We start from the raw sequence: 13,626 nt of genomic DNA on the forward strand, positions 1-13,626 counted from the left end.
CTCCGGAGCAGGTTATGTTCTGGATAAGAGATCAACGAGTGTAAAAGCACCACCTGCTGACCAATCAATTCTCTTAGAAAATGACCTGCCCATTCTTATAAGATCCTGTCAACATTGGTCCACAGATCGTGAGAGGAGAGCTTAGGAGAGAAAGAGTTTTTAGGGATAGATGCAATTTTTTAATTGACCAAAATATATATTTAAAAAATAATCCTTGAGGCACATGAGGGATATTATTCTGTAATACAGTTGGTTTGACATCATTCACTCAAATGGTTGAAGCGCAGACTAGGTTTGTATTTTGAATGTTGAATATTAAACTAACTTAATGTCCCTATGAAAGGAAGGGCACTGAGGAAGCGCTCTGCCCGAAACGTCTGTGTCGTAATAAAGTGACATTGAATGATCAGAGTGCTGTCCGTTAAAATTGTCTGATAAATTAATATTGTAATGATCTCATGAATTTACACATTAACAGAGTCGGCAATTTTCTGCCAGCATTCCTTCCTGGCTTTTGCTGCAGCAACAGTGCCTGCAGCTTTTGGCCTGGATGATGTGTTTGAATTCTTCATATTTTTGAAGAATAATTGTCTGCTCCTCCATGGTAAAGTAGGCTGCTCTGCAGGGTTTCTCATGTTTGTGATTGGTCAGACGCTGCAAACACCTCACCTTTATGTGAGCGCGCAGAGATCCAGATTGGAAAACCCTGGGTTAAATTACCGAGTTGATATCCAGCTTCGTAGTACCGCTTATCCGAGATTGCGAATGTCTGGGTAAGTCAACCCAGGTAATGGAGATATATCCTGGGTATGTTAATCCAGCTTCGTAGTACAGGCCTCTGGTGTCATCAGCTGATTTAGTGAATGGCTGTGTGTGAGGGCACTGCGTTCTGTGCAGCATCTCAGAGGCTACAGACTTATCAACATATCAGTCCTACAGTATAAACAGCTGTGTATAACAGACACTGTAAGAATCATCTACATTCATTAACAGATTAATACAGATGTTTTAACCACAGATGCTTTTCTTGTTGATATAATCATTAAGTGGCAGCGGAGGTTTCCTCCAGGTTCTGAGACTCATTTTCCACAAAAACACAAAACAGTTCACTCTGTGCTGCATAGGGCTGGACAATTTTAGGAAAAGATCTAATTGCGATTTTTCTGGCAGATGTTGCGATTTTGATTTGATTCACGATTTCCTACAAATCAAGCTTCAGTGCAATATTCACAATGTACAGTAACATTAAAACATTAAATGCTATTACTCTAATCCAAGGATGAAAACTAAAGTTAAAAAGTGCTTCCAAATGTATTTATTAACAAGAAACATGCATGTACATTCTTTAAAGTCCTTGACCAACGGCAGTTATTACAAAAGAAGAACTAAAAGAACCATCTTTGACTGTCTTAACTTACAAAAGTAGTGCAAATCCTTAATTGTGTTAAGTAAAAAAAAAGTTAAATAACATACAAAATTACAAAAAAGAAAAAAACTATGTTAAATAAATAATAAGAAACAAAATTCAACAATTCCAATTAAGGAAAAAAGTCTTACACACACTATCTTTATACGTGAAATTGAAAAGTAATGGTAATAAAATAAAACTCTTATTAAAATAAAATGACCCTTCTGAAAAATATGTCAGACATTAAAATAGGTGGATCAGACCTGTTTCTGGTGCACGTCTGCAGCCTTGAACCCGAAATACTCCCAAATGGCCGACATGCTGTTTTTCTTGGGGATTAAATCACCTAACTCTGCTTCTGATCCAGCTGAAGCCATTTCTGAATAATTACAATTAAGGAGCAGGTTAATACTGATTGGTTAGCGTGACCTGTCTATATATATGTGTGTGTATATATATATATATATATATATATATATAGATAGATATATATAGATAGATATATATATATATGTATGTTATAATTGCATTCTAGGGTCGTTCTATTTAGTTTTTAATTTTATTGTTGTATACATTAGTTTTTTTCTATATCACTATTTTTTGAGCTTCTGTAGCAATGAATTTTCCCCACTGTGGGATGAATAAATTTATCCTTATCATCATCCTTATCCTTAGCATGCCGCTTCTGATTGGTGAGCTTGGCAGGATGGCAGGGAGATGGCATATATGTGTAAAATAGTTTATACAACAAATCCTGGGTCAGTCAGGAGCGCTGCAAAAACCGCAGCTTTGGTGATCACATGATTGCGTTGTCTGAAACCGCAATCAGCCCTAGTGCTGCACATGTTCACGTCTCCTCCTGTCAGGTCACTGTGCATACAGCTGCGCTTTGTTTTTATTTATTTATCTTTTAATTACAACTTTGGTTCTCTTTAAAATGGTTTTGTTCAGTCATGGAGTAACAGGTAAATTCAGCAGGGTTTTAATTGTTGAAAGTATGTTAATCTGTATGATTCTATATTCTTGAGTCATCTCAAGAATATTTGTTTAATATTGTTCAAAACTGTTTTAATCATGTTAACCTTTCATACGGTTGTTAGGACTGTCTGTAGCAGCACTCTCCAAGGTCCCCTCAAACAAACACAGTAGTTCTCATGTAATCTCTTATTTTTAAAATGAATTAAATCTGATAAATATTATAATATGACTAACTAATATGACATGTATTTTTTAATTTGTTGATGTAGATTAGATTAGATTAGATTTCTTTAATTGTACCCGCAGGTAAATTTGGCTCGCAGTGAGAGACATTCATACAAAACAATACAAGAAAATGAAAACAGTATAATAGCTACACAATTCGTCATCATCCCCATCATCATCATTCCATGCTGTGTCATAAAGTGCATTATATTTTTATTTTAATAAATAAAATGTTAATATTAATTATTTATTATAATTGGCTACTTTTATTTATTTATTTATTTGTATGTCTGTGTGCCGCTGCCTGTCCCTGTGTGTGTAACAGTGTATGCTCATTGTGCACCCGCCTATTAAACTCTTGATAATGCGCCCTTAAAATAATAATATAATAATAATGAAATATGCTCCAGTGACTTCAGGCCAGGTTTTTTTGGTCAGTGGCGCAATCGCTTTCCTCTGCCTTAAAATAGTAAGGCGCCACCACGTGCCTGACCACACCTCATTTTGAGACCTATCTCGGATTTTAAATTAAAACTAACAGCACTGACAGAGTTCAGGATTCATCCATACACTAAGGAGCTACTTTGTTACAAAGAATTCCACCATATAAACCTGGAATGTGTGCATAACAGCTGAAGCAAAAGACAGAACACAGACATTCATTTCTGTCAGATCCTAACCGATCCACTGTTCATGAAGTCATTACAGCTGTGCCACATAAATGTATAGTCTCTTTCTCAGTTTGGAGATGCACTCACTGTTTTAGCTGCTGTGTGCAACAAACACAACATCAGTACGGATGTTTCTGTGAAATCGGTGACACCTGATCAACATTATTATAAGATTCAGACATTGACCTTACAACCCAGTCTCACAGCAAAATGTATCACAGCCTGTTGGTCCACAGTGCAAAACTCTCATAAAGGTGTGTGAGTGGGATGGGGCAGCGGGGCGGAGGGGTTTCCTAATGGGAGTGCATGATGTCACTCTGGATTCCCATGGTCGTCCTGTTTTTGTCTTTATTCCTCTCAACAATGACAGCTGATCAAAAAGAGGTTATGATGCGCAAAACATGAGATATCAGTGAAGTTATAAGATACACAGGAATTATAAATGAATGTATTCATCAAAATGAGCTCATCCAATGAAAACACACACAGATCATTTGTTGTTAATAATCTCATATCACTTGTTAAATGTAAGCTCATCAGCCTGTCACCAATATTACTGCTCTTCTAAATCTCTTCTCATCTCACAATATTCACAGAAACATAATAAAGACAAGACGGTTGTTGAATCAATATTACAGCGCGTGGCCGAGCAAAACGTTGTTAGAGGGTGAGCCTCAGAAAGACAGGATAGCTGGTTGAGGCGGTGGATTATGAAAGATGAATCCAGTTAAAGAATCAAGGCACTTGGAGAGAGGGAGATCAAATCTTCCTTCTTTAATAAAGCTTGTTGAACTTCAACCACTTTGTACAATGTACGTAAATTTGTACAATGTACGTAAATTCCATTTACCATTTACGTATCTGTTTGTGTGTGTGTGTGTGGTCTGGAAAAGAAAAAACCCAACAAAACTACATTACAAAATGGTCTGCATATTTAGCAAATTATCAATTAACATTCCCAAATACAACTGCCATGTAATAATGTAGGAGCCTTATATCAAATGTAAATCACAATAAATAATTAAACAGTTGAACCTCTATTAACAAAGGCATGGTTACACCCACAGCAAGAGCTAAGTTAAACCATTAGCATCACAAACTGGAGTACAATAATTATTCATGAACAATGTGTAAAGGGCACTCAGATTTCTTAACAACATTGGAGCCTTAGGTACATTATCTACAGTAAACAGAGCTGCAACACATCGCTAACACTCACTTAGCTCCCGTGCTAGTAATAAACAGAGCTAACAGCTACTTAGCTAACTCACCGTACACACAGAAAATATCATCATGTTATGTAACACGAACTGCAAGAATAATAGTAATATCCACAAATAACAAGCAGAGACACTTACATTTCTTCAGGAACGCACAAAGGATAAGGAACAAAGAACACACGTCGCATCTCAGCTAGTACCCGTTCAGGTCCCGGATGCAGAAGCTTGTCGTCGAAGTCCTGAATCAGCAGTTTGGTGATCTGGTGCGCTGGGTCCAGAATGATCAGATGGATAGCATCTGCTTCTAGCTCCTCAGCATGCCGCAGTCTACCTCCAGCGCAAAGTAGTCTTGTGGCTTCGTCATATTCAGGTGAGAGTGTGACCAGACGACTGTCAGCTGGAATTTGACTGGCCTTTAGTTCACCAGGGAAAGAGTCCTGCTGAGTTTGAGCCAGGAGTAACTTCTCAGTGGCGATGTAGGTTGCAGCATCTGCAGTCTGACAGTTACTGGGGGCAGCCGCCCCATGAAGGGAGGTGACAGTTTTCTGGACCAGATCCTTCCATGTGTGGAACTGAGTCGCATCAGGTAGGTCTGGGTTCTGAGCCTCCGATGTAATGCCGACAAGGGTGGACTTCCTGAGTTCAACAGAGTCAGACTCATCTTCTGCTGCTGTGGGCATAGTCGGCCACTGGTCAAGAGGCTGATGGAGAAAATCCGGACCACTAATCCATCGGTGAGGATGCGCCAAATCTGAGAGCCTCAGACCTTGCGTTATGTCATCGGCCAGATTTCTCGCAGAGTCAACATATCCTCAGCTGGCTACCTCTGTAAGGGTTTGAATCTCCGCAATACGCGTGCCAACAAAGACCTTGTAACGGCACGACTCTGATCTCAGCCATTGGAGCACCGTAGTGGAGTCTGACCAGAGGAATGTCTGCTGGATGGGTATGGTCAGCTCTGTCTGGATAAGCTTGGCGAGTTGAGTGCCAGTGAGCGCTGCACTAAGTTCCAGACGTGGCATGCTCAGGCGTTTCTTTGGTGCCACTCTTGATCTGGCTAGCACGAAGGAGGTGTAGACATGACCGTCATCGACGGTGCGTAGGTAGGCCACTGAACCATACGCTCTCTCTGACGCATCGCAGGAGACGTGAAGCTCCGTGGATGCAGTAGGCTTGTCAGCACATGGAGGTGCATAGGTTCGTGGGAATTGGAGTTGAATGAGATCAGGGAGCTCCTTCACCCAAACTGTCCACTGCTCTCTCAGAGACTGGGGTTCGATCTGATCGTCCCATCCAATGTCTTGCTTCCAGATATCCTGGATGAGGACCTTAGCCCTTGTGGTGAAAGGAATGATAAAACCCAGTGGATCATATTGGCTCGCTAGGGCTTTATAAATGTTCCTCAAGGTTGGCTCAAGGTGGTCCGCTGGACGGAGCTTAAAGCCTAGAGAGTCGGTGAGACAGTTCCACTGGAGGCCCAAGGTCGACTCCTGCAGGTTGTTACTGCCCTTAGACAGCCAAAGCTCACAGCACTCTGATTTGGCTTCTGGTGGAAGATGCTTGATCACTGCTGGCACATTGCTGGCCCACTGCCTGAGATCAAATCCTCCTTCCAGGAGTAGCTGGCGTAAGTCATCAATGAGGGCTTTGGCTTCAGCAGTACTGTGGGTACTATGTAGACAGTTGTCCACATAAAAGGAGTGCTCCACGACCTCGACCAAGCTGGACTTGTCACCACAGTTGTCCTGAACATGGTGCTGGAGGGCATATACAGCGCAACAGGGGCTGCATGTAGTGCCGAATGGCAGCACCTGCCATTCATAAATGGTTGGCTCCTCCTCCCTCTGCATGTCTCTCCAGATGAACCTCAGCACCGGTGTGTCAGTGGGCTACAAGCGGATCTGATAGAACATCGCCTTTATGTCCCCACTCACAGCAACGGAGTGCTGACAGAACCTCAGCAAGACACCAAGTAGGGACGGCCCTAAGGTTGGTCCAGGCAACAGAAGCTCATTCAATGACTGCCCTCTGTATTGAAATGAACAGTCAAAGACAACTCTGTCCTTCCCGTTGTGGTGGACCATGTGGTGTGGAATGAACCATGACTCTGATGACTGGCCAGCTTCCCCTGGTGAGACCTTTGATACGTAGCCTGCTTCCTCCAGCTTACGGATTTCAGCACAGTAAGACTCAGCCTGTCTAGGGTTCTTAGCGAGCTTCCGTTCTGTGCTGCGAAGCCTAGGGAGTACTGCTTCTGCAGGAGCCCGTCAGTCGTACGGCACAGAAGGGGAATGGCATAGCATGGAATGCCATCTACTGTCACTCTAGTGGTGGATGTCTGGAGCAGAGCGAGAGCTTGTTGGTCTTCCTTTGAGCGAGTGGCAGCCTTCTCACTGTAGGGCAAGGTGTCCATTTGCCAGAGGCGCTCCACATTCCTGAAAAGCTCACTGGAAGCTGAGACTGTGGCAATGTGCAGACCCTGCTGGACTCCAGGTGAGAGATGGACAGCATCAACTGGCCCTTGAAGCGACCAGCCCAGCTGAGTGCAGATAGCAACAGGTCCGCATGATGGCCCTGCATACAATGGTTGAATTGGGGTAATCAGGTGAGGCATATCCAACCCGATTAGCAGTAGAGGTTGGGCACGGTTCACCAGGGGCAAGGGAGGTGTTTATATTTCTGCTGCAGCACGACGACTGGATAGGTGTGCTCAGCAAGAGCCAATCCCTCTGCGGTGAAGGCGTGGGATATCAAGTGCTTCTCGGACGGCCGTAGTGGTGATGATACCTCCAAGGAGACTAATGCGCCATTCAGTTGCTTAACACTTTGGTGCACATTCTGCAGGGGTAGAGTCTCTGGATGGCAGACAAGGTTGAGCTGCTGTACCACTTGAGGAAGGACGATGCTCCTTTCTGATCCATCATCGAGTACTGCATAAGTTTCCATCCTCTGGTTGCCGTTATGGAGGAAGACCATGACCACTTTCAGCATTACTCTTTGAGATCTGTTGGGCCGGTCCAGATACACCTTTGTGGGAAGTAGACTGACCGTGTACACCTTCGGTTTGGTTTCCTGAACTGACTCATGCAGGACCGTGAGGTGCGTTTCCTTACAGGTTTTACAAGGGCGCTTAAGCGTGCACCAGTCCTCAGTGTGATTGCGTCTGCATTTACGACACCGCTTGCCGTCCTTGAGCCACTTTAAGACCTGGTCGGTGTTCAGCTTCTTGAATTCCTCGCAGGAATTAAGGTAGTTGTTGGGTTTGGCCTTCGCCTGTGTAGGCTCTGCCCCAAATGCTTCTTCCCTGATTGCTTTCTCAGCTACACTGAGACACACAGTTGTTGGCTTGGGTTGAGCAGTTCGCTGATCTCTCCTGGCCGGTCGGGGGGTATCGGTTTGATACAGTGTGGCTGCTCGACTGGAGATGCGCCTCAATTGAGACTTTGTTTGGAGCCAGGTAGCCAAATCCTGAAGTGTAGGTACTGTCGGTGCCAGTCTGCAGAATACCATATCGCAGGCAATACTCAACGAAGCCATTGCAGTAGGTGGAAGGCATCTTGCTGAGCAGGGGATCAACATGTGAGCCGCAATGGAGCTCATATCCATTTTGTCCCTCGAGGGTCTTTAACATGCCTACCAAGGACTGGACGGACAAGGCGAACGAGTCGAAGGCGTTGGCGTCACCCATCTTGAGAGCAGGTGCGTTGAGTATGGCACCTAGCTCACTGGACCAGCTGTCGTGGCTGCCCGTACTTATCTTGTAGAGCCTGCAGCGCACTCGTATATGGTGCCGGGTCATGCATGTACGCCTTGGCAAGCTTTAGTGCGCTTGGGAGCTTTATGTGTCCGATCAACACTTGATATTTATTTTGCTCGCTGAGGTGAAGGTTGCTTCCCAGTACGTTGTCTAGTGCAAGCTTGAGCAGAGCAAAGTCACTCCCTCGACCACTCTCGAACACTGGCAGGGAAGGTCGAGGGATTCCAAGGGCTGTTGCAAGGAGTAACTCGGCTCCGGGTAGTGGTGTGTAACCAGGGAAGGGAGCAGAGAGAACTGGAGCAGTCTGTTGCCCGTAGTGAGTCGAGAATAGAGGTGGAGCTCCATGGCTGGCATGCTGAGCAGTGTTGAAAAGCTCCATGGCCGGGTTTGCTGTAGCTATAAGCGGACTGGTACACTGTCGAAGATTGAAACTCTGCTGGATTGGCAGGAGGTGGTCGGTTAGAGTGTAAACTTGTTGCCGGTGATAGGCCACCAGGGAGCCGTGACTCAAAGGATGACGACGCCTGAGGCGTAGTATGGGCGAGAGGTGCTGAGGTGATGACATGCGCTGAAGGTGGTGGCACAGGTTGTATCACAGGAGCGGGTGCTGGAACAGGGCCAGGTTGTAGTCTCACAGACCTAGGTGCCATGGGTACTGGACCCTGGAGCTGTGCTGTTGAATTTGCCAGGGGCACAGGTATCGCTGGGGTGGCAGCAGGTTGCAGCATTGGCTGTGGTCCAGTAGGAGGCACCGTAGAGACTGGAATGACTTGTTGCATGACTCGAGGGGGAGGAATAGGTGGGTGCACTGCAGGAGCAGGTGTTGGAAATGACTGGTTGGACTGTGAGAGCCGGGAAGTGGATAGAAACGTGTCAGCTTGTCTTCCCTGCACTGGCATTGGTAAACCCAGGTAATAGTCTTACTTAACGGAGTGTGAAGATGAATGTGCAGGTGTCCAGCTAGTAGAAAGCATAGAAGAACGAAGTTTAGCGATCTCAAGGTCCTGTTCGGCCCTCGTCAGGCGCTGCTCTCTTTCTAGCCGCCTAGTGAGTGCTTCTCTGGCTTTGAGTGCCTCATCTTGGAGCCGCTGTGCTTCTTTGGCTTGATCATCCAGCAGTTTACTGCGTTACAGTCTCTGACCAGTAGGTGGTGCCTCACCTCTAGGGCTTTCTCACAATTGTATTCCTACAATTATGTGGCACACTTGAAAACTACTTGTTAATAAGTGATAAACTAGACATCATATACATTAACTGAACAGAGATTGTGAAAACAAAATGCATATTTTTTTTTAAATGAATGGCAGTCATTTAATTTGTTTTCTCAGACAAAAACTTGAATGTTACGTGACATGAACGCAGTCCTATAGAAAAGAATAGGGCAGAAAAAACATAGCCATCTCACAATTTTTGAGGCCAAATAGTGAGATGGCTATGTTTTACGCTGTGGACCAACGTAGCTAGCTATGATACGTTCTGATGTGAGACTGGGTTGTAACCTAAGAAGTTTCAGATCTGCTTGAGTCACAATAGCTGTAACCTATGCTGATGGATGTTTCTTTAGATTATGTTATTGATTGGAAATACTAAAGAAGTAAAATACTCTGCAGCAGTACACTAAAATATGGAGAGAAGCCTGAAACACTAGAAACAGCTGCACTTAGTCAGATGTAAAACAAGGGAAAATTGCTCTTCAAAACATGAATGTGTTTTCTGGCATACTATTGCGCAAAATCTTTTGTGAATAGGACCTTAAAATTAGGCAGATGCAAATGCTGGGCAGTTCATAGTGCTATTAGCAGGTGCAATCCATTCTTTGTTGATCACACAATAATAATAAAAAAATGCTTTGAAGACCAATGACGCTTTATGCATCATTCTAATAAAGTTTTGAAGAATAGAAGAACAAAAGTGTAAATGTTTGTCAGTATTCACAGCAATAAAGCGTTGAAGTACAAAATGTAATAACTGTAATTTTACAACTGGGTATTTATTTATTTATTTCAAAACTGGCCACTAGAGTATGGGACATATACCAGATGGAGCAAATTGTTTTTATTAAACGATGGACACCTGTTATGACTTTATTAATACAATGAGGTTGTAGCCTAGGAGTCTTGGACTGGTACCGGACACATTCATCATATCTTTTTAGAGTAACGATCTGGAGTGGATTATTATTTTTATCTTTAATTTTTTTCATTATTATTATTGTAATCTTTTTTATATTTTTCAATATTCCCTATTATATCATTATTAAATTATCTACTTTTTTTTATTTTCTTCTTTCTTTTTCCTCTGTTTTTTTATTTCTTTTTTTATTTATACATATATTTTATTTCTAATTTACTGTTTTCATTTCCTAATTATTCATCTATTACCATCTCATCTTATTATATATACATTTAGTACAAGTTATAAAAAGGTTAAACAAAAACAAAACAAAACTAGCAACTAGCCTGCCCAATGAATGAATGAACAAACTAACAAATCTTGAACAGGTTACAAACTCGAAAAATCTATGATTGTGTTTTTTATTTACAGTGTGATATGTACAAACGTGAAGGTGAACGTGTTTGTGAAAATCGCCTGGAAAGAAACACACTTTGGCATAGGACTACTCTCAAGGGCTTTGAGCCCGCCGAACATTTCCTCCAATCATCATACAGCAGCAGAGCGTCCGACCCGCCCACTGCTCCATTGACCGCCAGAGACGGGGCAGGACCTGGGCGGGACGACGAGTTTGTCGCATTATCCAGTCTTATCTTATCCAGAGGCCTGTACTACGAAGCTGGATTAACATACCCAGGATATCTCTCCGTTACCTGGGTTGACTTACCCAGACATTCGCAATCTGGATAAACGGTACTACGAAGCTGGTTATCAACTCGGTAACTGAACCCAGGGTTTTCCAATCTGGATCACTGCGCGCTCACATAAAGGAGGTGTTTGCAGCGTCTGACCAATCACAAACATGCAGAAACCCTGCAGAGCAGACTACTTTACCATGGAGGAGCAGACAATTATTCTTCAAAAATATGAAGAAGGCCAGGCCAAAAGCAATACTGATGCAGCAAAAGCCAGGAAGGAATGCTGGCAGAAAATAGCTGACTCTGTTAATGTGTAGATTCATGAGATTATACAATATTAATAAATTGGACAATATAAACGGACAGCACTCTGATCACACAATGCCACTTTATTACGGCACAGACGTTTCGGGCAGAGCGCTTCCTCAGTGCCCTTCCTTTCATAGCGACATTAAGTTAGGTTAATATTCAACATTCAAAATACAAACCTATTATGTGCTTCAACCATTTGAGTGAATGATGTCAAACCAACTGTATAACATACAGAATAATATGCTCATGTGCCTCAAGGATTATTTTTTAAATATATATTTTGGTCAATTAAAAAAATGCATCTATCCCTAAAAACTCATTCTCTCCTATGCGCTCCTCTCACGATTCGGGGACCAATGTTGACAGGATCTTTTAAGAATGGGCAGGTCATTTTCTAAGAGAACTGATTGGTCAGGAGGTGGTGCTTTTATACTTGTTGTTCTCTATCGTGTCAAGACTATCTCTCCACCCTACATATTCATATGTACGGGGACTGACCCCACAGGGGCAGCTGTTGTGGATTACTCTTTAAGACACATCACCTGTCGTGGCCACACTGATTAGCCACCTGGGCTATATAAGCACCACACCTGTGTGGCCACTCTGATTCCTTGATTTCCACTGCAAGCAGTTGTACTGTATGTGATTCTCTTGAGAAGCAAAAAAGAAAAGTAGCGTGTGTTAGCCGGATGGTGTTCACAATATCCACTTACTGAGTTTGGGAGAGCTGGTCTACGGGCCCCTCTCTGGATTGTGGCAACTGTCTTTGCTACACGGGCTGGTGAAAGCGTGGCGGCTTGTGACACTCGTTTGCCGGTCCACTTGCAGCCATTGTCCTCTGTGAAATCCGACCTTGTCGGAGGTAATGGGGGCGCGCTTCCCAGCTGATCGCTACACCTCTGCAGCCAAGTGTGGCTTGTGTGTGTCGGCGACAGCGCTGCCTGACACACACTGCCATAGCTCCTCGTAAAATCCGACCTAGTTGGAGGGGGACGGGCGAATTTGGCTGCCAGTGATTCCTACGGGAGTCTGTACAAACAAAACATAAAAAAAACCAAAAAAACAAAAACACTCCTCCACGGGCGGTACTTGACTTCCGTGTCAGTGTATGACAGGTGATTAGTGCCACCAGTGCAGGCATACTTCAGTGCATGCGTACAGTGGGAGAATGGCTAGTTCAGTGGGGCACACCTGTTTGAACTGTGGTGTAAGGATGCCCATGGAGGATGGTCATGACCAGTGTGTGCACTGCTTGGGACTGGACCATGCACGCATGGCCAGCCAGAACCCCGCATTCTGCATGAATTGTTTCATCCTGCCAGCTAGAGTGAGGGAGGCTAGGGCTCGAGTGTTTCCTGTCACACATCCAGCCACTCTCACTGGGCCTACAAAAAAGAAGGGTGGTTTTGCATGACCCAGTGGCACAATCACCTCATCCCTCTGGAGAGGGTGTCAGGGCACAAGTGGCGATGCCTCCTCCTGCAGCTACGGTTGCAGCCCCACCTACTGTCCAGCACACTGCCCCCATCTGGCAAGGGCAGGAAGAGCTACACCTGGTCTCCCCCATGTCAGATGCGTCTGATGAAGGGGACATTGACATCTTGGGCATTGACCCTGAGGATGAAGCCCTCCTCCCTGTTCAAGAGGGGGTGGAGTCTCAGCATTTAGTGGGCGAGCAGGACATCACCTCTCCTCTCTATCACCAGCTTCTTGCTCGGGCCGCGGTGGCATTGGGGGTTGACATGCCAGCGGACCAAGGACAGAGGGCCTCCCGGTTTGATGACGTGACTCCAACTCAGTCACAGTCTTTTTCAATGCCTCTACTTCCTGATGTGGAGGATCTAGTATTGAAACAGTTTGCTACACCATCTGAGGCCCATCGTTGGTCAGGTCTATGCAGAAGGCTGGCAGGTGTGCATGGTCGAGAGAGGATTTGCTGTGGACCTCCTCCTCCCATGGATCAGCCTTTGGGGCCCTTGATGTCCCCCACTAAGTCAGTCTTGGGGACACCGAGTTGCCCGAGCAGGAACACCAAGATGATGGATGCCATGCTCAATAAGCTGCATGGGGCTATGGCCATACAGGGCAGGTTGGTGAACACTGGGGCTATTCTAGCCTTGTACCAACGCCAGCTGGCCAGCCAGTTGGGGGAGACTCCAGCATAACTGCGGAGGTGCAGCAGGTGTCATCTCTTTTGGCCAAGTTGATGAAAGAGCAGGCGGTGGCAACCGGTAGGGCCCTGGCC

This window comes from Scomber japonicus, chromosome 19 (genome assembly GCF_027409825.1).
Source record: "Scomber japonicus isolate fScoJap1 chromosome 19, fScoJap1.pri, whole genome shotgun sequence".
Taxonomy (NCBI): Eukaryota; Metazoa; Chordata; class Actinopteri; order Scombriformes; family Scombridae; genus Scomber; species Scomber japonicus.